Here is a 24,946-nt window from a genome sequence, read left to right on the forward strand (position 1 = left end):
TAGTTAGCACAAGAGTAGGAGATTCAAGTGCATAGCACTGGCATCAGCTCACTTCTCAGAGCATCACATCATGGGGGTAGGGAATGCAGGAGCACAAAGTGACCACAGTGTTTGCATCTTGATGGTTGCCATTCTGACTGGGGTAAGATGAAATCACAATGTGGATTGGATTTGCATTTTCCTGATGGTTAAGAATGATGAACACCTTTTCTTAGATATTTTTGCTCCTTGTCGTTTTTAGAAAAATTGTAGTGGGACATATCTTTAATAGAACTTTATAGTTATACATAGTAGTTGGGTTCATCTTGACAAACTCCTGCATGCATGGAATTCAATTTCAGTTCGTGATCTCCTTCTTTATCCTCCCCTTTTCCCTCCCATCCTGATTCTCCTCCCTTGTTCTCTCTGTTCTCTATCCTCTTTTGAGAAGTACCTTCTCAGCTCATTTACCTATTTATCAAATGGGTTATTTTTTTCATTTTTATTCTAATTTGTTGTATATGACAGCAGAATGCATTTCATATACATATTCAATTCATAGTACACACACAGAGCACAATTTTTCATATCTCTGGTTTTACAAAATTAGAGTTACACCATTCATGTCTTCATACATGTACTTAGGGTAATGATGTCCATCTCATTTCACAATCTTTCCTACCTGCCATGCCCCCTCCCTTCCCCTTCCATCCCTTTGCCCTATCTAGTGTTCATCTTTAGTCTCTAAAGTATATCTCCCTCACCGTCTCCCTTTCTACTTCCTAATAAAGAATGTTTCTCTCTGGGAGTTTTGTGTGTCGCCCTCTGGTGGCTGTGCACCTGTTGCTGAGGGCAGTTTAGTATTGGGCAGTCACTGTGCCGGCTTAGCGGCTGCTTGGGATTGGGGGGAATTATAAACTATGGGTACCTGACTATCCAGTGTTCCGAAATGGTAGCTGCCCCAACTAAAGATGGTGATGGATGTGACCCAAGATGGAGGCAGCTGCTTTCAGCAATGAGGTGTCAGTTTGGGTTGGGGGAGCCAGGCAATGGCATTGTGTGATGTGTTCAAAGGTGAGCTCTCTGGCGTGTTATGACTGTTGGCTGTCTTCAGAGCCTGTGCGATGTCCCCAGGTGCAGGCAGGGTACTGTGCATGTAGGGACCTATGGTAATAGCTGCCCAGTTCCAAGATGGAGGTGACCCGAGAGCCCCATGTTGATGGATGGGAATCCACATGGGAGTGGTAGATGGAGTTCCTGCAGATGGGTAGAGGCTGAGTGTCCTGAATGGAAGCGACGTCTGGGAATTCTGCATCAGTTCTGATGCTGGTGGTCCCACTAATGTACCTGGGAGACATGCAGTTTGAGTAGCCAGGAGTCAGGAGTCCTGCTCTCATGCTGAGTCCCAGAGCCCTGCACAAGCACAGGGCCTTGATTCCTGTGTGGGAACAGCTGTGGAGGGGGCCTCTATCACTCTCAGAGAAACAATATTACCACTAGTTGAGACCCAGGTCATGGAATGACACAGAATGCTGCCTCCCTCTGGCCCACCATTCTGAATCCCTCTCAGTGGTTAACTTATTACATAACTGCATAAAATGTTACTTATGCTTACACTTTATTTCACTCCCATTTATTTTATGCCTTATATCTTCTTTTTAAATTAATGCATATTCTAAATCTAACTTGCTTTCTCTGGAATGAGCTCAGTGCACAAGAGTTAAAATTCTGAGTCAGTAGGTATCTAAAGTGGCAGCCTTTCCCACTTCTCTTTTTGTGTGTTATCTTCTTACCTACTGCAACAGTGTCTGCCTCTGGTTGCTAATAGGAAATAAAAATCAGGAATAGAAAGATTTGGTGTCCACAGAAGGGGCCTGTCCTTGGGGTGATCCACAAAAGGATAATCTGCCCCTTTGTCCACACATTTCTCTTCTTTGGCAAAATATTGCCCATGATTTAGATCCTGGGTGGCTAAATTTTTCTCAATCTCTTTCACTGTTAACTGACAAGCTTCTCATTCTCTGGAGTGTTCCCTATTGTGAGCAGTGACCTTTCTCCAAGAGTGTACCATTCAGACTCACAGGGTGCTATGTTTGGATGTGGGGCATTCCTTGAAATCCCCTGTGTATTAGACACTGCAGTAGGTTCTGAGGGGAATGACTCAGTTATGGAGCTGCAACCAAATATGGATCAATTCACCTGATGGATTTTAGTTTTAATGAGCCATGAGTGGTACCCTTGACATGCAGGGATTACTGGGGGAAGCAGGTAATTGGGGGCATGTCCTTCAAGGTTGCATATTGTCCGTGGATCCTGGTGTTCACTTGCTCTGCTGCATGCTCCTCCCACCACCACAAATTACTCTCTTTCCTGGCTCTGGCTGTCATGAGCTGAGGTGCTCTCCAACATGCACCCTCCTTTCAGGACATAAGACCAATAGTGGTCTGAACTACATCTTTTAAGTTCTTTATTTTGTTACAATTCAATTTAAGAGGAAAGATTCTTAGCATGTCAGTGGTTTTCAGTACATTGCCCATGGGAGATTTATAATCTTTAATTACTTCTTTGGACATCTTAAAGAGAGAGGTTTCAAATTGCTCTTTCCCCTTTCTCCTTGTGCATCACCTTGGATGGCAGCCATGGATGGGATGGGAGATGGAGATCAACAGCATCAAGAAAGCAGCAGAGAAGAGTCGGCCAGCACATGTAGCGTGGACATTTAGGGGGTGTCGTGGAGGACTCTCCTTGGGAAAGGGACAATGTGAGGTCATGAAGGAAGAGAATGAATTACTATTCTCACAAATGCCACTTACCACATGCTGGACACTGTGGACAGGCTCATATACCTGTATACTGGCCCTCTATATCTGCTTTGACTCTCACAAGAGCACTCAGCAATGAACACTCAGCACCTCATGGAAGTACACACGCTCCAGCAGAGGTCCTTCCTCAAATCACATTCCCACTCCAGTGTGCTGCTAAAGAGCCAGTTCACAGGGTCTGGTGTTCCAGATTCCAATGGTAGGATGATTGTGCAGCTGGGGTCAAGGCTAGGAACTGGTATTCCAGTATGCATTCTTGGGGTTGGGACAGAAGTAACACTGTAATGTGGAGAGGGTGATAAACTCTCTGAAAAAGCCACAGAGAGCTGCACAAAGCAGGGCATAAGACAGCCATCAGGCCAGAGAGCTGTGCAACATGGTACAGCCACTGGGGAAAGCCAGGGAGTGAGTCCTGAGCAGTCAGAAGCCATGCCCCAGGGACTTTGCTCCTAACCTTTGAACCTCCCTTCCTCCTCTCCACTGTGTTGTCAATGGGAGAGTTAGTCCTACTGGTGAGCCAACTAAGGACCATGCCAACAGAGCATTGGAAATTGCACCTGGAGAGGCACAAGAAATTAGGGATTTATCAGCAAAACAGTTTTCTAGAGAAAGAAACTCAGGGCAGTGTCTCATTGTGAGTTCCTGCAGAACTCAGATACCAACATTGTGAAAGATTTCACAGATGTCTGTGGGTGTGTGTGTGTATGTCACTAGATTACAGTCGAGGGACAGCAACAAGGGAACTCATGGTCAAGAATAGCTTATTGCATTGATGTACCTGTTGCCTATGGGAGTGTCCACATCTGTTTCTGGGAATACTGAGGCATCAGAAAGTTTAAAACATCCATGATACAACAGGAGAGCTTTATTTTCTGGTGAAACTTGGATTTATTATCTAACATCCTTTCACTTCAACCTAATGGTTTCCCTTTAGCATTTCTTGCATGACATTTCTACAGGGAGTGAATTGCTCAGTTTTTTTTTCTGGAAATATCTTCATTTCTCATTCATGTTGGAAGGAATGTTTTTTCTCTTAGGTAGAGAATTCTTGGTACCATTTTTTTTCAACACTGTAGATGCATCATCTTACTACCTCTGGTTCCCATCATTAAGAACTTGATAAACACCTTCGGAGGAACCCTGTATGTGGTGAACAGGCCTCTCTTTCTGCTTTAGTGTTGTCTCTTTTACTTTAGCTTTGGCAGATTGGTTTACAATGTGCCTCAGCGTGGATCTGCTCAAGTCGATGGAACGTGGAGGTTGTTCAACCTCTTGGATTAGTACTTTCATATATTAGATGACATTTAAGAAAGTGAAGTGCATTTCACTTCAAAATAAGGTTTTGCCCCTTCTATTTTCATTCTTCTCTTTTGGAATTCTCGTATGTGTGTCAGTGCAATTTGCTGGTATCCTGAATGAATTTTTTTTTTTTAAATTCCTGTTTCCCATTTGGAACTGCAAAGTGAGCATTGTCAATGATTTCTCTTCCACATTTTGGGATTTTTTAACTGCTTGTTCAAGTCTGGTGAAATCTATAATGAAATTCAGAGTTAATTGAGCCTCAACAACTCCCAAATTTCTATTTGTTTCCTTTTTATATTTTCTCCTTGTTGATGTTCTCAATTTGCTGATCATTTTACAGATTTCCTTTTCTACTTTGGCTATATGTCCTGATGAGAAGGAGGCAGGAGAAATGAGCTAGGGAAGGATATGAGATGGGGGAGGCAAGAGGATGGAGCAACAGGAGGACAGGAAACAAGGGGAAGCAGCTCAGGGACCCCCCTGCATGTGGAGAGCAGGGAACAGAGCCTAGTAATAAAACAGACCTCATGACCTTGGGTGGATGCCCAGTGAGAGTAAATTTGGATTTCTGATGTTCAGAACCATAACAGAAAAACTGCTGTTGTTTCAGACACTAGTTTGCAGTCAGTTCTCACAGAAAAACAAGAATACTTACATAATGTGATTATAGTGTGGGTAGTTATGGAAGGGGCTTGAGTAATGTTTCATTTCTTAATTGAGCTGTACATTGTTATCAGCAAGATGATCACTTCAGGCTGGTAGATGAAATGCCATCATGAACTTGGGGGTTTCTGTGGAATAGGGAAGATGAGCCACAGACTCACAGTCAAATGCATGTCCCACTAACTTAACTCCACCACTTACCCCACAATTCAGGAGTCTCAAGAGCCACATGACCCTCCCCTCCCCCAATGTCATGGTTCTTGAAATGCCAGTGACCTTGTGGTCAGAAAGGGAAGAATAACAAACAGTTGGTGACACATGAGAGCTCAGGGGAGGGCTCAGGCCCTCAAGTCCCCTCCCTCCACCTTGCTCAGGGCTCTGGGCCTCAGGGGCAGGTGTCTCACAGTGTGGAGGTGCAGCCAGGGGAGGCTCAGTGTGAGGACACGCCCTGTGCTGAGCTCAAGGCCACTCTGTGGGCACTCAGTCAGTGACAGGCTTTGCTGATACCACGTGATAAACCAAGGGGATCCCCAGGATGAGCAGTGACCACCCTGTGTCTCCCCCAGGAGCGGCTGCACAGGAGCTGCAGGTGATCCAGCCTGAGAAGTCAGTGTCTGTCCCTGCTGGAGAGTCGGCCACTCTGCACTGCACTGTGACCTCCCTGCTCCCCGTGGGGCCCACCCAGTGGTTTAAGGGGGCAGGGCCAGGCCGGGAGTTGATCTACCACTTCAAAGAAGGCCACTTCCCCCGAGTCACAAATCTCTCAGATACCACAAAGAGGGACAACAGGGACTTTTCCATCCGCATCAGTAATGTCACCCCAGCAGACACCGGCACCTACTACTGTGTGAAGTTCCAGAGATCGACCCCTGTTGATAAGGAGGTTAAGTCTGGACCAGGCACCGAGTTGTCTGTGCGAGGTCAGTGCAGCTGCCTCCTCCTCCCTGGGGTGGGACAGGAGGTCAGGGTCACGCCCTCCACCCTGGGGGCCACAGCTGAGAAGCAGGAGCAGCACTGGGTGCTCATGTCATGACCTGCGGTCACCCCTTCTGCAGGTCAGGGAGGCAGAGGCCTGTGGAGGCCATGCTATGTGGTCCAGGCTCCATGGCTGGTAAATGGGGGGCACCTGCACCCCTCACCTGCCTGCTCCACAGCCCTGACCTTTTCCAGTGTGGCCTGCCCTGTGGCTCCCCAGCTGAGGGCTCTGAGGGTTTGGCCGATCACAGAGCCAGACCACATCTGTTACATTTAGAGAGCACTGCCCTGTGGGGGTGACCCTTCTCTTTTTGCCACTGTGAAGGCCTCCCTTGTGCCAATCTGTGCTCTGACTGCTATGAAACAGTAGGGAAATTTCTAACAACAAGCTACTGTTCCTGTCCCTCCCTGGGGACCAGGCCTCCAGAGCAGGGAGGGGGAGGGCATGCTTTCCTTCCTTCCGCTCCTGGAACAGCACCTGAGAGGATTCTGACAGGCTCAGGTTCCCTGTAGACCTGGGGCCCTGGTGGAGGAGCTGCCAAGAGGTTGGGCCTTTGCCCTGGGTCTGCCTGTAAGTCCCTGTGTCTCAGGGACCAGCCCTCATAGGCCCTGCAGGGCAGGAGCAGAGCTGGGTCACTCACCAGGCAGTGTTCCCCATGTTGGTGACCTTCCTCACCTCTGTTGGCCCCCAAATTTGGCCTTGGTGCCAGTGGGGGGTGAGGTTCTTTGTCTCACCTCTCTTGGCCCCCAAATTTTAGACCATCACAAGCAGAAGGGAGGAGGATGAAAAATGCCACAACACCAAGCCAAATGACAGTTCTTTTTGGAAAAATTGTACCACCGATGACACCATCAGCAAAGATACCCCAGCCCTACCACAATTCGCTGCACCAATAGATAGTTCACAATGCATACAAGTGATACATAGTCCAGGCAAGTTCTGCAAGCAGTTAAAAGCAGAGGAATGTATTAATATGTCCATTTCCTCTCAAAGTAAATCGACTCCTTGATTGAGCATCACTTGTTGAGTTATATTCATTGATGCATCAGTTTATACAGTTTACTATGATAGCTATTGAAGAAACTATAGTTTGGTTTTATCTTTGTCTTCACCAGCACTGGGATGAAGATAGGAATTCTGGCAAAGATGGCTAAAAAAAAATTATGTAACATTCCAGCAGGCACTAAAAGAAAGCAATTTTCTAAACAATTTACATTATACTGAACAGAATTATTAAATATAATGAAAAGGAAAGGTGAAAGTAAACAAACAGATCTGATAACCTCCTTTTTTGTTCATATATTAAAACAATCCTCAACAGCTATTTACCAATTTAAATTAAACCATTTAAATCACGTGAATAAAAAAATATATTTGGATTCATTTTTTCATGAGCGCTCCTCATATATGATATATGGACATACGCACATACAGACATACAATGCACATAACACAATACATACAACACATAACATAATAGTAAAGGCCTTGTAGCTTTTCACAGGTGAAATCTCCATTGCAACGTTTAAAAACTCCACAGTCAAAAAAATAGAACTGATCAGAAAAACATTAACCTAGGTCTCTATGAGCTCAAAAAATAAAATAGAACTTCATGATGTGGGAAAAGGCAATAATAAAATAAATATTGAAAAAAGCATCCTGGTTACCACCTCGGTTTGACTGTTCTTTTGATATCTCATCCTTTTTCCTGTAATTTGCATAATGGGTCTGAAGGCATTCCCACAAGCAAGCCCAAGTTTTTTTACATTTGAAATAGGCTTTAATGGTGTTCATTATTCATTAGCCTCCAGGTGTGGAAGAACCACTGTTGCAGATGTAAGGATATCAGCTGTTATGGATTTGAGCCAAGTCATTTTCTTTTTGGTCTGTAGAAATAGCTTTAGTTAGTCTCTCTGGAATCCAAATTGGCTGCTGTTCTCCCTGTGGAAACACACAAATAGAACCCCGACTCCAGACAATCACTGGGTCAGGACCTTTCCATTGTCCTGTTAGAATATCCTTCCAAAGTACCTTTGGCTTTTGTACATTTTTTGGACACATGTGCCTTTCCACAGCACTAAGCCCTGATGAATCCAAATTTAAAAAGTTTAGAGTAATAAGGGTTATTTTAAGTTTATCTTTGGAGGATATATACCCCTTCCCAATTCCCTCTTTTTGCTTTAATAAATACATTTTAATAGTTTGATGAGCTCTTTCAACTATGCCTTGTCCCTGTGGATTGTATGGTATTCCTGTTATATGAGTAATGTCAAATGATGAGCAAAATTGTTTAAAAGAGATAGAAGTATAGCCAGGACCATTATCTGTTTTTAACTTTTTTGGAACGCCCACAGTGGCAAAATTTTGTAAGCAATGAGTTATAATATCTATAGTTTTTTTTCTCTGACATGAAGGGAGCTCATCAAAAATCTGGAAGAAGTATCAACTGTAACATGCAAATATTTTAATTTTCCAAATTCTGGCAAGTGTGTGATGTCCATCTGCCAAATATGGTTAGGTATCAGTCCTCTAGGATTGATTCCAAGATTAACATGTGGTAAAAAGGTCACACAATTTTGACATTGTTTTATTATTTGTCTAGCTTGTTCCTTAGTTATTTTAAAATGCTTCTGTAAAGTATTAGCATTGACATGGAACCTTTTATGAAAATTTGTAGCTTCTCCTAGTGTAGATAAAATATGTATGTCAAATCATATGTATGCTAAATCTTTGCCCGAACCAAGAGCTCCAGGCAATCCTGTATGTGCCCTGATATGTTCTATAAAGAATGGATCTTTTCTGTCCCAGATTAGATTTGTATAGTGGAAAACAAAGAGAAAACAGTAGAGGAAGGGAAAATCCTACCAGCATCTTCAAGGGATACTATAGCACTAACTATATACTGACTATCAGAAAATAAATTAAATACAGAATCTTTAAACATCACAAAAGCTTGTAATACTGCATTAAGCTCTACCATTTGAGCTGATTGTTTGGGTACTAAAAAATGTAAAAGTTTGATCAGGGGTAACTACTGCTACTGTACCATTATTTGACCCATCAGTGAATATATTTGGAGCATTCATGATAGGTGTTTTTCTTGTCATTTTTTAAAAACTACAGGATATGAAGACCAAAAAGACAGCAAAGGATTAGATGGTAAGTGATTATCAAGTGAAACATTATATTTGCACATGATTATTACCCAAGTATTTAACTCATTAGCTAACTCATCAATTTGATCCATAGTATATGGAGTAATAATTTTATTGGGAGAAATTCCAAACACTCCCTTTGCTGCTTTTATTCCTTTGAGTATTAATTGTCCTACAACCTCAGAATACCTAGTAAGAATAGTGTTAGGAGAATAAGATAAATGTATCCATAATAATGGACCTTCTTACCAAAATACTCCTGTAGGAATATTTTTTGTTGGTAGTGCAATAAATAATAAAGGCAAACTTATACCAATTCTATCCAAATGCATATTTTCCATATATGTTTCAATGATTTTTAATGTCTTTCTTGCTTCAGGCGTTAACATGCAGGGTGAAATTGGATCTGATGGACCTTTTAGGACATCAAATAAAGGTCCCAACTCTCCTGTTGGTATACCTAGATAAGGCTTTATCCAATTTATGTCTCCTAATAACTTTTGAAAGTCGTTAAGTGATTTGAGTTTATCTACTCATATTTGAATTTTTGGTGGATGGACCATGATTGAGGATAATAGAACTCCTAAATAATTAATTGGAAAATTTAATTGTACTTTATCTATTGCTATCTCTAGATTATAATTTTTTAATAAGTTTGTAAGTGTGGCATAACATTCTAGCAATGTGTTTTTATCTTTGTGTGCTAACAACACATCATCCATATAGTGAAATATTTGTAATTCAGTATTTTGATTTCTAAGTGGCTGGATTGCTTTTTTAACATAAATTTGACACATAGTTGGGCTGTTAGCCATCCCTTGAGGGAATACTTTTCATTCAAATCTCTGATTGGGACCTTCATGATTCAGTGCAGGGACAGTAAATGCAAAACGTGGACTATCCTCAGGATGAATTGGAATTGACAAAAAAACAATCTTTAGTATCTATAGCTAAAACATACTAGGTTTTTGGCAAAGCAGACAATTGGGGAATCCCCAATTCAGCAGGTCCCGTAATAACCATCACATTATTAATGGCTCTTAATTCTTGCAATAATCTCCATTTACCAGATTTCTTTTTGATGACAAAAAAATGGGAGTATTATGGGGAGATGTGGAAGGTTGTATATGTCCCTCCGCTAATTGTTGTTTGACCAGATCATAGGCTGCTTGTATCTTTTCTTTAGTCAGGGGCCACTGAGGAACCCACACTGGTCTTTCTGATTTCCAAGTAATTTTTATTGTCTCAGTGACCCCTCCTGAAAACACAATCCATGTCTATCTATTTTTTGATCTTCTTGTATTGGCACCACTATACTTTGTCCTTTTTCTCCTAATCTTTTTTTCTTTCCTAAAATCTTGTCTAGCCATAATAGTGGGCGCATTTGGATTGATGTTATTTGTTAATGTCAAATCTAATTGATCTAGGACATCTTGTCCCCATAAATTTATAGGAAGATGATCCAATACATATGGCTGTATAATTCCTTCACATCCTTCAGAATTCTTCCAATCTAATACCATTGCACTTCTATGGGGATTAGTCGCCACTCCTAGGCCTTGAAGAGTTTGAGTGGCTTGCTGTAATGGCCAATGGTTTTGGTCATTCTTGATGAGAGATGATGCTAAGGTCTGCACTTGTATCCAGTAGCCCATTAAATTCATGTCCTTGAATATTTAGTTTTAGCATCAGGCGAGAATCTAAATTTAAAGAAAGCATAGCCAAATCTACACCTGTGGAGTCTAATCCCCTGGAACCTCTTTCTACAGTACAACTGGAAAATTTATCATGTAGGCTGGGTATTATTAATAACTATGCTATTCTATCTCCTGGTGAAATTAATGATATACATTTTAGAGAACTGGCTATAATTTTTATTTCACCTTTATAATCAGGATCAATTACCCCAGGACTTATCATAAGTCCTTTTAGAGTAGAAGAACTGCATCCCAATAATAGGCCTATTGTTCCTTGGGGAAGAGGTCCTTTTACCCCTTTGGGAATGATTTGAACTCCCATCTCTAGAGTTAGTACTGCCCTGGTGGAGGTGCAGATGTCTAACCCTACGCTCCCTCTGGTTTTTCTGTTGAGAGATCTGATGGATAATGTGTCCTAGGCACTACCCTGATGGTGTTGCTGGGTTCCTCCAGTGCTCCGTATATTTGTGGTCGTGGGCCCCGGAGCATTGGGCCCTCCTGTCCGTTTTTTTTGGCAATGGAGCCCAATGCCTTTCTCCATGATATCATGGGTAAACACCTGGTCCTTGTCTGTTTTTTGATAACAGAGTACCTCTATGGTGGTTTGAGAATGGCCTTCATTAGCCCAATGTCTCCCTCCACAGCATCGTGGGCACATACCCATGTTCTACCCCTTTGATACCTAGTTTTGTTAAACCATGCTCCTATGTTGCAATTCCTTTTAAAATGTCCTGTTTGTTCACAATTGTATCATGTTTTTGGCCTGACATCTAAAGCCTGTTGTACTGCAGCTGCCAAGACTTGCCCTTGTTCATTAATGTCTCTACATAATTTAATATATGTGTTTAAATCTTCATGTTTCCATGGTCTAATGACCTCTCTGCACCAACAATTTGCTTGCTCATAAGCCAGTTGTTTTATTAATGGCATTGCTTGTTCTGTATCCCCAAAAACTCTGGTAGCTGTTTCAATAAGCCTATCTACAAATTCAGCGTAAAGTTCATTAGGTCCCTGTATTACTTTAGATAACTGACCTTGTAAATCTCCATATCCTTGTAAAGTCTTCCATTCCCTAACTGCATCTGCAGCAATTTGTGAGTATATAGCAGATCATATCTAATTTGTTGCTGCAGATCCTCATAAGGTCCTTTTCCTAACAACATATCTAGATTTCTCTGAGGATAACCAGCTGCTGCATTTTGCCTAGCCGTCTCCGTGCCAAATTCCTCATTAGCAACCTTCCATAGCAGGTATTGTCCTCCATTTAGCATAGCTTTACACATACTAGCCCAATATGGTGGCATCATGTCCAGGTTAGTAATGGATTCAACCATGCTTACAGTGAAGGGTGCTTGGGGACCATAGGTTGTTACAGCCTCCTTGAACTGCTTCACTGTTTTGAAATCTAAAGCACGGTGAATTTGCTGCCCTCCTTCCTGCTCAAGTACAGGGCATGCTAACCTTTGAGGTCCTGTCTCAGGATCCCATCTATCAACTATGGGGGTTGGGGGCCCCCCAGCATATGTTGTCTCTATAGGTGGAGCTGTTGGTTGGACACTTACGCCCTCTGGTGATAGAAAGGTGTTAATAGCAGCCTCCTGTTGTAACTTTTTCCCTCCTGATGGCCCTTCTTCCTTTAAATTTTCTTCCTCTGTCTGACTAGCTCGAGAGACCTTCTCTTTTGCTTGATCTCACATGTTTTCTACCATATTCTGGGCCTCTAACAATTTACTTAACCCTCTTTCAGTTTGTTTTTTACTAATTTCTAATCTACTGTAAAGATAATGCAACCCAACAAGATAACACAAAACAAAACCGAAACAGAATGAAACAAAAATGGAACAAAAATCTATTGTATCAATTTGCCTATTTTCTTGAAATGTATTTTTGTGGTCTATCTCTATCTCTTCCTCAGGGCTGAACAACTTCAAACCTTGAGCCAACCATTTTCCCAGTTTGCCTAAGAAAGTTCTAGGGACAGGCAGCTTGAAACAAAAATAAAACAAATCAAAACAAGAACACATTGTCTTTTGAAATGATCACCCATTATCTTGCCTTCCCTCAGGGGCGAGCAATTTCACTTACCCCCAAGCTTCAGGCATTCCCCACACAGGCCACCAAATGCCACAGTCTGGCTGGGCACAAATCACGAGCCACTCAAGCAGGAACAAATTTTATTTCCAAACTCACGTGAACTCCACCCACGCGGCCCTTCCAGGCACACCACACACCAACCGGAACTCCTTCCACTGGAACTCCACCCACCAACTCAAACTCCCCAGGAATCCCCGAGAGAACTCCAAAGTAGTGGGTGCCCAAGGCGGACAGCAGGGGTCTATATACAATTGAATACACAGCTTAACATAACCATCAATCTCAATGGCTCCCTGTCATCACCTCTCAACCACTCCCTTCTGGCAAGATGCCATGCATCATCCCGACTTGGCTGTGGCCCTCAACAGGTTGTCAAAGATTTCAGGTCAGGCCTGTAGGAAACAGTTGTTACAGAGACAAGTCAGTAAGTTCTTTGGAGCCCAGGTTGGTAGCAGTGTCCTAATACTGTGAAGAAGGCTGTGACTTCAGTTCTGGAGTAGCACCTGGGTGGATACTCCTCACTGGCTGGACAGCTGTGCTCTCCTAGAGGCATGACACTAGGGACACCACACGAGTAAGCTCAGAACCCAGGCAGCTTCATGAGGAGGATTAAGAAATGAAATCTTGTTGTGCTTATGGGTGACAGAGCAGATGGTTAGCAGCACCTGAGGATGTTACCCAGCACTGCAAATAATAATAATATAACAACAGTAACAGCCACCACACCAAAAATTTCTAGGAAGGTTCTTCAAAGTGTCACATGCTTGTGCTCAGACGGGGTCTCCTGTTCACCTAACTGGTTTGTCAGTGCTTCTTTGCATCCAGACAGACCCTCTCCCCGCATGGTGTTAGGTCCTGTGACCAAGGCCACACCTGGGCAAATGGTGAGCATCACCTGGGAGTCCCACAGCTCCTCCCCCAACAACATCACTCTCAAGTGGTTCAAAAATGGGAATGAGCTGTCACACACCCAGAGCAGCATGGATCCCACAGAAGAAAGTGTGTCCTACAGTAGGTCCAGCATAGCTCAGATGACATTTACTCCCAGGGATGTCCATTCTCAAGTCATATGCAAGGTGGCCCATGTCATTCTGCAGAGGAGCCCTCCTCTTTGTGGGACTGCCAACCTGTCTGACACCATTTGAGAAACAGGACCTTGCTCACTGCCCCAGTCCACACTGCTGCTCCCCAGGGGCCTTTGCTCCAGGAACTCAGTGACCTGTGCTTTAATTCCCAGCAGTGCTGCCACCTGCGGTGCTAGTGTGGACTCCTGCCCTGTGTCCAGCATGAGCTGGTGGCTTTATTTCATTGACCAGAAGCAACTAGAACTGCTGAGCTCCTAACAGAGTGGAGCTTCAAGGTGCAGGATCATTTCATCTATTGTGCTAACTTCCTGCAGGCCAGGAGTTGGGCCTGTCAACCTCACTCACTTTACCCTCAGGGGAGCTGCTGGTCACTTGGCACCTGTGGGTGGCAGGCCCTGTGGTTAGTGATTCACTCCTGTGAAAACCCTCAGTGTCTGAGCCCCTCTGCATGCCTGGCCCTGTCCCGAGGGAGGCCCCTGCCATACTGGGAGGAGCTCAGCTGTTTGTGCCATAAGGTCATAGCTTCTGCCTGTGCTGTTTCAGTTCTGCCCACCCTGGAGGTCACCCCACTGCCCACCATGGCAGGGAACCAGGTGAAGTCACTTCTTCTCCCAGAGCCTACAGCTGACCTGGGTGGAGAATGGCGACATGTCCAGGAGAGAAACAGCCTTGACCCTCTGAGAGAACAAGGACAGGACCATCAACCTGATGAGCTGGCTGCTGGTCAATGCCTCTGTGCACAGGGAGGACGTGACGTTCACCTGCCGGGTGGAGCATGATGAGAAAGCAACCACCACCAGAAACTGCACCCTGCAGGTCTCTGCTGGCTCCAGAGAGCAGGGCCTGGACAATACCCCTGCTGAGGCCTCTCCCAGCTGATCCAATGCTTTTATACTTTACCTTGATGTTGTCTGTTGTGAGAGCAGTGACCCCTCCTGTCCACAGGGCATCCATAGCCTATGAACACAGAGCAGCGTCTTAGTCAGCTCCCCACACCACACTCTGAGGGTCTCCTCTGTGGGGTTGGGCACACATCTCATGGGGCCTTCAAACAGGGACACTAAGGAAGAAAGCAGAATGGGGGATGGGCCATTGTGGCACTCACCGCTTGCCTTCTTCACCTGACACTTGTCATGTCTTCTTGGCCCTCTCCATCCTCCTCTCTTTCCACCCATCTTGGAGGTCACTCAAAAATTCACAGTGACACACAACCAGGTGACTATCACCTGCCAGGCAAAGAAGTTCTACCTCCTGAGCTTGCGTGTGACCTGAGTGTGAATGGAAATGTGTCCAGGACAGAAACCTCAGTCATCACACATAACAAGGATTGGAAGTGTAACCACTGAGCTGGCTCCTGGTGAACTCATGTGCCCAGAGTGGGGACATTAAATATTTTAAAAGCCTAGGGGTGTGGTTCACTGGTTAAGTATCTCTAGTATGAAAAAGAAAAAGATGTCTCCCTGGTGGGGTCTCCACTCCAGCTGGCAGGATCTTTTTTGGGGGGTGGGAGGTACCAGGGATTGGACTCAGGGGCATTCAGACACTGAGCCACATTCCCGCCCTATTTTGTATTTTACTTAGAGACAGGATCTTGCTGACTTTCTCAGGGCCTTGCTTTTGCTGAGGCTGGCTTAGACTCGTGATCCTTCTGCCTCAGCCTCCCAAGCCACTGATTATGGGCATGAGCCATCTCACCCAACTGACTGGGTCTTTTTTTTATCCTGTATCTTTTTAAAATACTGCCAAAGTTAGTATTCCTATTCATTATAGAATAATTCTCAAGTCTATAAATATATATTAGAACCTTACATTCACCTGCAATCCCCCTCCTCATTCCAAGAGTCTCCACTGTCAAGAGCTTGGTACAAATCTCCATGGATCTTCTGAAATACACAGATATTTAAAAAGAAATGCAGGGAGGGAACGATCCTGTCCTAATGTCCTGCTTCTCATCTCTGAACCTAACAATTGTTCTGTCCTCCTTCCTCAGGGACTCCCCTTACCCCTTACCATGTTGACCTCTGCCCAGCTTCCATTCCAGATGAGAATTTTCCATACACATCTTTATCCTCACCCAGCAGACTGGCACCTGCTAGGGGAAATATGAAAGAGACTCCCTGAGGATGTGGAGACTGTTTGGACCAGGCCCCTAGGTGACCTTGAGTGGACTCCACACATCTTTTCCTTCTGATTTGTGATAGCAGACCAATAGTAATGAGGACCCTTAAAGCATGCTCACAACATGGAAATTTCTACTTGTGTATATCCTTCATTTTTGCTTCAACTACCTGTATGTTAGGAGTTTACAGTAGGGAAACCAGAATGGCCCTGGAGAGCAATGGAATCGCTGTTGATGACTTCCTGCCCTGACCACTGATGACTTTCTACACGACTCAATGCAAAACTAAGATCCCTGGGGACAGGGCCAACACCAGCCTATAATGAAAATTTTTGCTAATTAAAGAAATGTCCCTCTCCCATGAACATTGTCTTAAACACCAGGGTCATCTGGAGACTCCATTCTGTGACCCAATGTGAGTCATTTCCCTGTGTAATCACAGGAGTGGGTCTGGACTCCACAAGACTCTCAAGTTCCAGGTTGTTTTCAGCATGCCTACCATGTACCTCATGGGCTGGGTCAACACTGGACTACTGATTTGTCCCTGTGCCTTCTTGTAGGAAGTGTAATGATAGGAAGTGAATAGCAATTTCCTTGATAGTAGGAGATGCATGGAAGCTGCCTAAGCCCATTGACCAGTGTTTAATCAGGAATGCACACAGTGTCAGTGAAGTACACAGCTAGAATGGTCAAATGATGAAGAACATTTGTCTGCAAATCCAAAGGCCTTATCCCAGTTAATAAAATTAATAATAATTATCTCTAATCATTAACAAGGATTGCAGTATGTATTCAAATTTTTCAAAATTCTTTTTATATCTCTTTTCTCTGCACCAATTCTTTTTTTCATTCGTCATTAAAAGTATGGTAAAAATTTCTTAGGATACCATCTGGGCATCAAGAAGTCTTTCCTCAAATTTTAAAATGATGTACTTTTTCAGCAATTTAGGGTTATTGCCATGCCAACTTTCAATTTGAGCATATTTGGGTACGTGGTGCTTTTCAAAGCATTTTGGTCCACTTTTATCTAAGGGGTCAACTTTATTTATACCTAAGATTTTCTCCTTCTATCTCCTTATTATCTATCTAATTTTTGCAAGATCTGTAGCAACCACCCTGTTCAATCTTGATGTTAGTAGTGTGTCCTTTCCATTTCTCTCTCTCTCTCTCTCTCTCTCTCTCTCTCTCTCTCTCTCTCTCTCTCTCTCTCTCTTCTTTTTTCTGTCATTAGTTTTGCAAGACATTTTCAATTTCATTGATCTTTCAAAGGGACTAACTGTGTGTTTCCATGATGTTCTGTATAGTTCTCTGTATTCTATTTTATTGGATTTTTCCTAATTATTTCCTTTATTCTGCTTGAATAGGGTATATTTTCTTCATGTTGTTGTTACTTCAGTGGTAGAACATTTCAGTTATTGATCTGAGACTCTCCTAATTTCCTCTGACACACCTGGACACCAGCATGAAAACTGAAAATGGGGGCCAGCCCATTAGAAGTGTGGCCTGGTGCCTTCCAGATCCTTTCTGTAACATGGGACCATAGCACTTCTCCTTTCTCAGATGGAATGAGGATTACATGATGCACAGGAAGCATTTTTGTTGGAATGGAACATGGAAGATGGCACTGGATGTCTCTGGAGCAGAATTAATTGGTAGCCATCCTGCTGTGACTGTGATCACCAACCAAGAAGTCCACTGAAGGTCTTTGAGTGCTTCCATCTATATGGCCCTAACCTTCATATGTAACGTCTACAACTTCCCCGTTAGGGAAAGCCCTTGAGCCTGGAGAATGCAATCTCCTCTGTAGCTCTTCTAGTTTTGGAATTATGTCTAGGAATGTAACCTCTGCTTCAGCTGCCCTCTGGTTCCAGGAGACAAAACATCTACAAGAGTACCAAGAAGTCCCTTGGATCTCACACTTGGCCTTTACTTTCTGGTGACTCATGCTTAGCTTCTCATTATCTTTCTCCCATGAACTGATGCCAAGAAACAGCATTTAAATTCCAGAGTCTTATAACAACAATTTCCCAATTTATGTTCAAGTACCAGATGCCAAGAAAACCAGTTCACTTTTGCAAAGTGTGAACAACAGCACCTCCACCAGAGGCCAGTGCCTGCTCAGGTGCCACTGACCACCAGATCTGATGTCTATATGACCAGCCAGCTGAAGAGTCCCAGGTTCAGATTCACATGGTAGAGCCTGTTTTTCAGATCACTCCTGGAGCTGGGTTTCCATAGGAAGTGCCCTCTGTGATGGACATAGGGGATCACGGGGCTTTCTGAAATGTTCTCAGGATCAACATCAGGGTCCTTCCCACCTGAGACAGAAGAAGCAGCAACTCAGTTGCTCCCACAGACAGTCAGAGGAAGGGTGGAGCTGTTTTAAGTGGAGGAGAGGGGGGGGCCTTCCACTCCCTGCTCAGGCAGGCTCTGATGCTGGTGCCTTCTAGAGGGAGGAGGGGGCAGGAGTGCAGCTCTCCTCCACTGAGGGGGAGCCCCAGAGCAGCACTCAGCTGAGAACCGTGGCCTCCAGCAGGGCAGCCACCCTACAGGTTGAGGAGTCCACTCCTTCTTAAGGACTTGGCAGCATTTGTTTATTATTAGAAATGTTTCCATCTTTGTTAGCATCATTTTAAAAGAAAAAAATAGCTATTTAAAAGAAAAAAATGACTATTTAAAAGAAAAAAAAATGACTCCACAGGTCTGCTTGCCAGGATCTGGCTTTGTGTGTCCAACAGAAAGACTTTAGGTGACACAGCACTGGAGGGATGGTCTGCTATTTGGAGACTGTGTCCCCTCCCATGTATGAGAAATGTTTTCTTGACCCACAAAAGTGTTTTTCAGCCAGCAATTTTGTTAGTTTATCCTACACCTCCTGATCAAGGTCCCCAAGGTCCCCAGACAAAGGTCCATTGAACTACGCACAGTACCAAGTGGGCAGCCTTGCTCTCCTCTCTTCCCATGGAGCAGCCCTCACCCCATATGAATGCCCCATTGAAAATTGTTCTCATGGCCCAGAGATACTGGACCATTCCCTTGGTCCAAGGAACATGGTCTCAGGAATCACCATATAGGGTTTGAATTCCTCTAGGATGTGACCCTCCTGAAACTCCCCAGGCCTCAATTTCCTTATCAAGAGGTGATGATGATCCCTCTTCACAGGAGACTGAGAATCAAGTAGGTAACCAGCATAGCTGGGTGGGCAATGTGCACCAAGCTCACATTTCCCTCCCTCAGGGGGTCACCCTGGGACCTAAGGCTGGGTGAGTGGGAATGAGAAAACTCTGACTGGCCTTCTGCCTCTGGCTTGACCAGGACGTTAGTACAGGGTGTGTGCACTAAAGCTTCACAACTTTGGGGGCCTTGATAGCTTCACCTGGGGCAAATGCAGGCACCTGAGAATGGACAACTAGGAGTCCCTCTAATAGCCCCTCTTGTCCCTTGATTTTCAGGAGCAATGAAGTCTACTCTTTCTTCATACCTCATAGCCCTATTTATTGGCCCTAAGATCCTATTGGCAGTCACTGTCTCTGCCATCTACATCCACAGGAAGCAGAAGTCCTGACTGTAAGTACCCAGGAGAAAAGGTGGACAACAGCCTGCAGAAGGGGCAGGGCCAGGGGGAGTGTCATCCCACCTGTGCACAGCTTCAGAGTCAGTGGGTCTAGAAAACCAGGCACACATCCCTCAGCACCCTCAGGATCTCAGGCAACTCCTGTGGGGTCCCAGCTCCCAGGAAGTGTGTGGGGTGAGCAGGAGATGAGAAGGTCAAGAGTTGGCAATGGGTGTCCACTGAGTCCTGAGGCTCCAGAGATGATGAGCTGAGGGAATGCAACGAGGGGCAGCAGATTAAGTGTGTCTTTTGGATAGCACCTCTAGTTTAGACCAATAGTCCAATGCTACGCATCCATGGACAGGAAGGTTCTTCCTAATGGAGCAATGTTGGGAAGTTCTAGGTGGGCTGCTCTCAGGGCTGCTCCCCTTGTGACTCTTAGTGTGACCAACCTGCAGGGAATCAGGACACAGGAGAGGCTGACAGGTGTGTTCTTGGGCTGCTGGTCCATTCAAGATAGGCATCTAACAAGGGTCAACCAGGACCTCATAGCTCTAAGGAGACTCTTACGAATGGTGAGCAGATAACTGAATGTGGAACATATTTCCCACAGATCCTTCATCACTCCCTGCTACCTGGGACCCTCAGTCTCTGCCACCTTCTTCCTGCTCCATGGTGCTCAGCCTGAGAGAAAAGAGCTACTGAGAAGCCTCTATAGATGCTGCTCCAAATACCTTCTCCCAGAACAGTCACCAGCCCACAGGCTCCTGATGCTCCTCTGTCAGCCCTCAATGTCCCATGGCTGAGTCTGCAGACCTGCCTCTGTGTAGCATCTCATGACACCCCCTCAGAATGTGACAAGCAAGCCCCACCTGAACATGTCACAATGGCTATCCTCCATTGCCTTGGGCTTGGCCATCAAGTACCCCAAGTCCTTGCTCTCAAGAGTCATTCTGTCTTCTTTTTCTTATCTACCCCTCCTCCACAGCCTTGTTGAGTTTCTCAAAGGAAACTCAAATGGTTTAATACAAATAGTTATTCTCCTTTCTCTTTACCTAAGTGTCCTATGCCTCAAACACAGAAAGAAAAAAAAAACAAGTGCCCCATAACCTGAGATATTTTCTCTCCTTAGCAGTTATGAACATCATGTTGTCCTGGATACAGGCAGTCATCACTCTCCATGGAAGGGCAGGATTGTAAAAATGACCATGCAAACTGAAATTCTGGGAATCTCCATAGCAGTCATTAAAAATAACTATCATTCTTCAACCTTTACAGTGTTTCTTCAAAATATTGAAAACACTCAAATTATCAGTTAAATGTCAGTTTAAACATATAGGGAAATGTAAATAATAATAAAATGTAAAAAATAATAAAATAATGTAAAATAATAATAAAATGTAACAGAAACCATCAGCTTAGTGAACAGCAATTTGAAACACTAGACACTGAGTATTAGTAATTTATTTATTTGTAAAACCTTATCTGCAGGAGTTTCAACCATGTCCACCTGGTTAATTGAAGATGTGAAGCAAGCATCTTTTCTACCTTGATCAATTATTAGCCTCATTTAATACCATCACCATTTTGGGCACCACTGTTTCCCTCCCTCTAGTGTAGGTAGGTAATGCCACTTTAACCAGTTTCCTCTATCTGCCACACAAAAGTCCACTGATGAAGGACCAGTGTCCACACATCATGGCCAACAACTTCTGTTTTGACCCCTTGTGCCCAGTTTAATCTCACTTCCAGAATTATTACCTCTCCTGTCCTCACTGCACTTTCTTCTCAGTTGCTTATTCTTTAAATATAAAATGGATCAAAAAAATGACAGTAGACACCAAGAAATTTCAGAAGCAATAAGAACACAGGTACAATATATCTAAGTCTCTAGGACACTATGAATGCAGTTCTAGCAGGAAAATTTAACTCACTGAGTGCCTACTTTAATGAAATAAAGAAATTTTAAGTAAATAAGTTTATACTCCAACTCAAGGTCTTAGGAAAAGAACAAAATAATTCCCAAAAGAACAGATGATAGGAAATCATTAAGATTAGTGAAGAAATTAATGAAATTAAGAAAGAAAAAGAATACAAAGGTTCAAAGCAAGGAGGAAATGGTTCATTTAAAAGATACATAAGATTGAAAATCTCTCAGCCAAATGACCAAAAGTAAGAGAAGGAAGACACAAATCAATCAAAGTAGAGACAAAAAAAGAAAATATCACTGGAAAAACTTCTGAAATCCAGGAACATTGAACAGATACTATGCTGAAAATTTAGACTCAAAAATATTGGAAAATCTAGAAGACATTGACAAATTCCCAGATACATGTGACCTGCCCAAACTGAACCTGAAGGGTATGGAAAACCTAAACAGAATGGTATCAAGGAATGAAATTCAAAGAGCAATTAAAAGTCTTCCAACAAAGAAAAGCTCAAGACTACATGGCGGAATAGAGGAGGTACTGTTTCTGGCTGCTCTGTGGAATTAAACCAAGAAAAGAGTCAGACAGGTCTCCACAAGGTCTCACCTAGAAGGAATACAATACCTCAGAAAGTACAACAGGACTCCTAGACAGCGGATTTCCACAGAAACCATCAGATCTGCTACCAACCATCTGATTTCTACAGAAATCAGAGCCTCTGTTCCAGTAAGATTCCGGACTCCGGACCCAAAGCACAGGGCTCTCAAGCAGCGGAGCAGAACCACCTTATCAGCTGCGCTCCACTCCCATGCAGGCCACACGGCTGCAATCACACAGCTCAAGGCCACCCCAGCTCCCCCCACCTCACCAGACATCCTGGTGCAGGAAGCAGACCGACTCCTTCTTGGAAAACCTCTCTCGCCATTTTTTTGGTGGGTGTAGCTATCAGCGTGGACCTCCATTTGAACAGGTACCTGGTTTCCAACTTCCTCCCCAACCCCACCCCCAGCTGTGATTACTCGGCACCATTACTGCCCAGAGCAAAACCCACTTTCAGCTGAACTGGAGCTCTGTGAGACCAGGGCACCACCCACCCGGCAGGAACCTGAGGGTGATAAGCAAAGTAAGGGAGGGGTCTAAAAAACCTGAAGCAAATCAGAAAGACCAGGATTGGGGTGCTCAAGGCAGGAGAGGGAGATGATGGGGGGAGCGGGGCTCAAGTCTTCTCACCCTGGTTACCTACACCACCCTGAGGACAGAGACTCCAGCTTAAATAGACAACCCCACCTACTGGGAGAGAAGAGAAGCCAAAAAGAAGGAAACGGAATTCTAAGAGGTTTTTTTGTTGTTGTTTTTCCTTCTTATACTTCTTCCTCCTCTACACTTCTATCCTCTGAACCTCACAACCCCAACATTTGTGAAACCAAGAACTTTACATGAAATAGAACTTTGAGAACTGAGTCACCTGGAAAATATAATATAGAGAAATTACATAAGGCCCCCCTTTTATTCTCTCTTTTTTCTTTTTTCTCTTTCTTCTCTTTCCCTTTTTCTTCTCTCTTCTTCTTTCACCCTCCAAATTTTACTATTTTAACATCTTGTAATTTTCTAAATACATATGTGCCTTTGTTTTTATGTACTCTACTGTCCTCCCAAGTAATTGTGTACCCTAAATCACCTCCTGTCTATTCCCCTGCTTCTAACCCTTTTCATTAGAGTTATCCTTCAAATTTCCTGAGTTATATTAGCCCAATACCCTCACATCTCTTCCCCTTAGCAGATTGTTCTATGCCCAACCCCCGGTTCACTGTCTGCCACCAGAAACTGTACACTTTTTATAAAACTACTGATTATATTTTAAATAATAATTGAATCCAACATTTCTGGACATTGAGACTAACTATAAATGTATTAATAACAATGATTTGTTCATAGGTGATGTATTGTTGGTATTAGGATTTGTTAACATTGTCCTTCCCCAAAAAGGAGAGATCTTAGAACCATACAAGAGCACTACAAATCTATAGGGTAAAAACAAAAACACACCAGACCCACAGAGCTGGAAAAAAAGAAATGAAAGCAACATGAAAAGACACGGGAAGAAAGTACCACAAACAATTCAAGACAACACATCATTAGAAGGACTGACAGCTACAGCAGAAAAAATAACAGAGAAAGATTTCAGGATGTACATGGATAAAATGTACTGGGATCTCAAAGAAGACATTAGACGATGAATACAGGCAGTGAAAGATCACTTTAATAATGAGCTACATAAACAAATCGAAGAAGCAAGAGATCAACTCAACAGGAAAGTAGAGGTTATACCAAAAAAAAGAAACAGAAATCCTTGAAATGAAAGAAATAATAAAGCAAATTAAAAACTCAAATGACAGCATCACCAACAGAGTAGACCACTTAGAAGATAGGACATTAGACAATGAAGATAAAGTATATCATCTTGAAAAGAATGATAAAAAACACAAGCAGAACATCCAAGAAATATGAGATAGCATAAAAAAGACCAAATTTAAGAGTTATTGGAATAGAGGAAGGCATAGAGTCCAAACCAAAGGAATAATCAATCTGTTCAATGAAATAATGTCAGAAAACTTTCCAGACACGAAAAATGAAACAGAAATCCAAATCCAAGAAACCTACAGGATGCCGAATGTGCAAAACAACAACAGATCCCCACCTAGACACATTATAATGAAAATGCCCAACATACAGAATAAGGAGGGAATTTTAAAATCCATAAGAGAAAGGAATCAGATTACATATAGGGGTAAACCAATTAGGATAATGGCAGATTTTTCAACACAGGCCCTGAAAGCTAGAAGATCCTGGAACAACATATTTCAAGCTCTGAAAGATAATGGGTGCCAACCAAGAATCTTGTATCCAGCATAATTAAGCTTCAAATTTAAAGGTGAAATAAAAATCTGCCATTATAAACAAAAATTAAAAGCATTTATAGCTAGGAAACTGGCACTACAAACATCCTTTACAAAATATTTCATGAAGAGGAAATGGAAAACAACAATGAAAACCAGCAGAGGGAGGTAGCACAATAAAGGAAAAACTAATCAAAGAGGAAAACCAAGTTAAGTTAAATAACAAAAATAAACAGTATCTTGATATTTTGCTGATTTAATTTTTTAGTTCTGGAAGATTGGGGGATTTTTTGTCTTCTATGGTATAGAATCATATCATTGGCAAATAGTGCTAATTTGAGTTCTTCTTTTCCTATCCATATTCTTTTATTTTCTTTTGTCAGTCTAATTGCTCTGTCTAGAGTTTCAAGAACTATGTTAAATAGAAGTGGTGAAATGGGGCATCCCTGTCTTGTTTCTGTTTTTAGAGGGAAGGCTTTCAATTTTTATTCATTTAGGATGATGTTGACATGGGGCTTATCATAGATAGGCTTTACAATGTTGATGTATTTTTCTGATATTCCTAGTTTTTCTAGTGTTTTGAACATGAAGAAGTGTTGTATTTTGTCAAATGCTTTCTCTGTATCTATTGAGATGATCAAAAGACTTTGAGTCTATTTGTTGGATCTCTCTCATT

The 24,946-nt window shown here is 43.1% G+C and overlaps 1 pseudogene across 1 annotated transcript; it reads left to right on the plus strand.

Moving 5' to 3' along the window:
* Nucleotides 1-5,186: 5,186 nt before the first annotated feature.
* Nucleotides 5,187-20,714, plus strand: LOC120886369 (signal-regulatory protein beta-1-like; annotated as a pseudogene). Its single transcript, XR_013439607.1, has 5 exons — nt 5,187-5,690; nt 13,518-13,823; nt 14,306-14,647; nt 19,348-19,459; nt 20,059-20,714. The product of XR_013439607.1 is annotated as a signal-regulatory protein beta-1-like (transcript).
* The last annotated feature ends 4,232 nt before the right edge of the window (nt 20,715-24,946 follow it).

This window comes from Ictidomys tridecemlineatus, chromosome 5, assembly GCF_052094955.1.
Source record: "Ictidomys tridecemlineatus isolate mIctTri1 chromosome 5, mIctTri1.hap1, whole genome shotgun sequence".
Lineage (NCBI taxonomy): Eukaryota > Metazoa > Chordata > Mammalia > Rodentia > Sciuridae > Ictidomys > Ictidomys tridecemlineatus.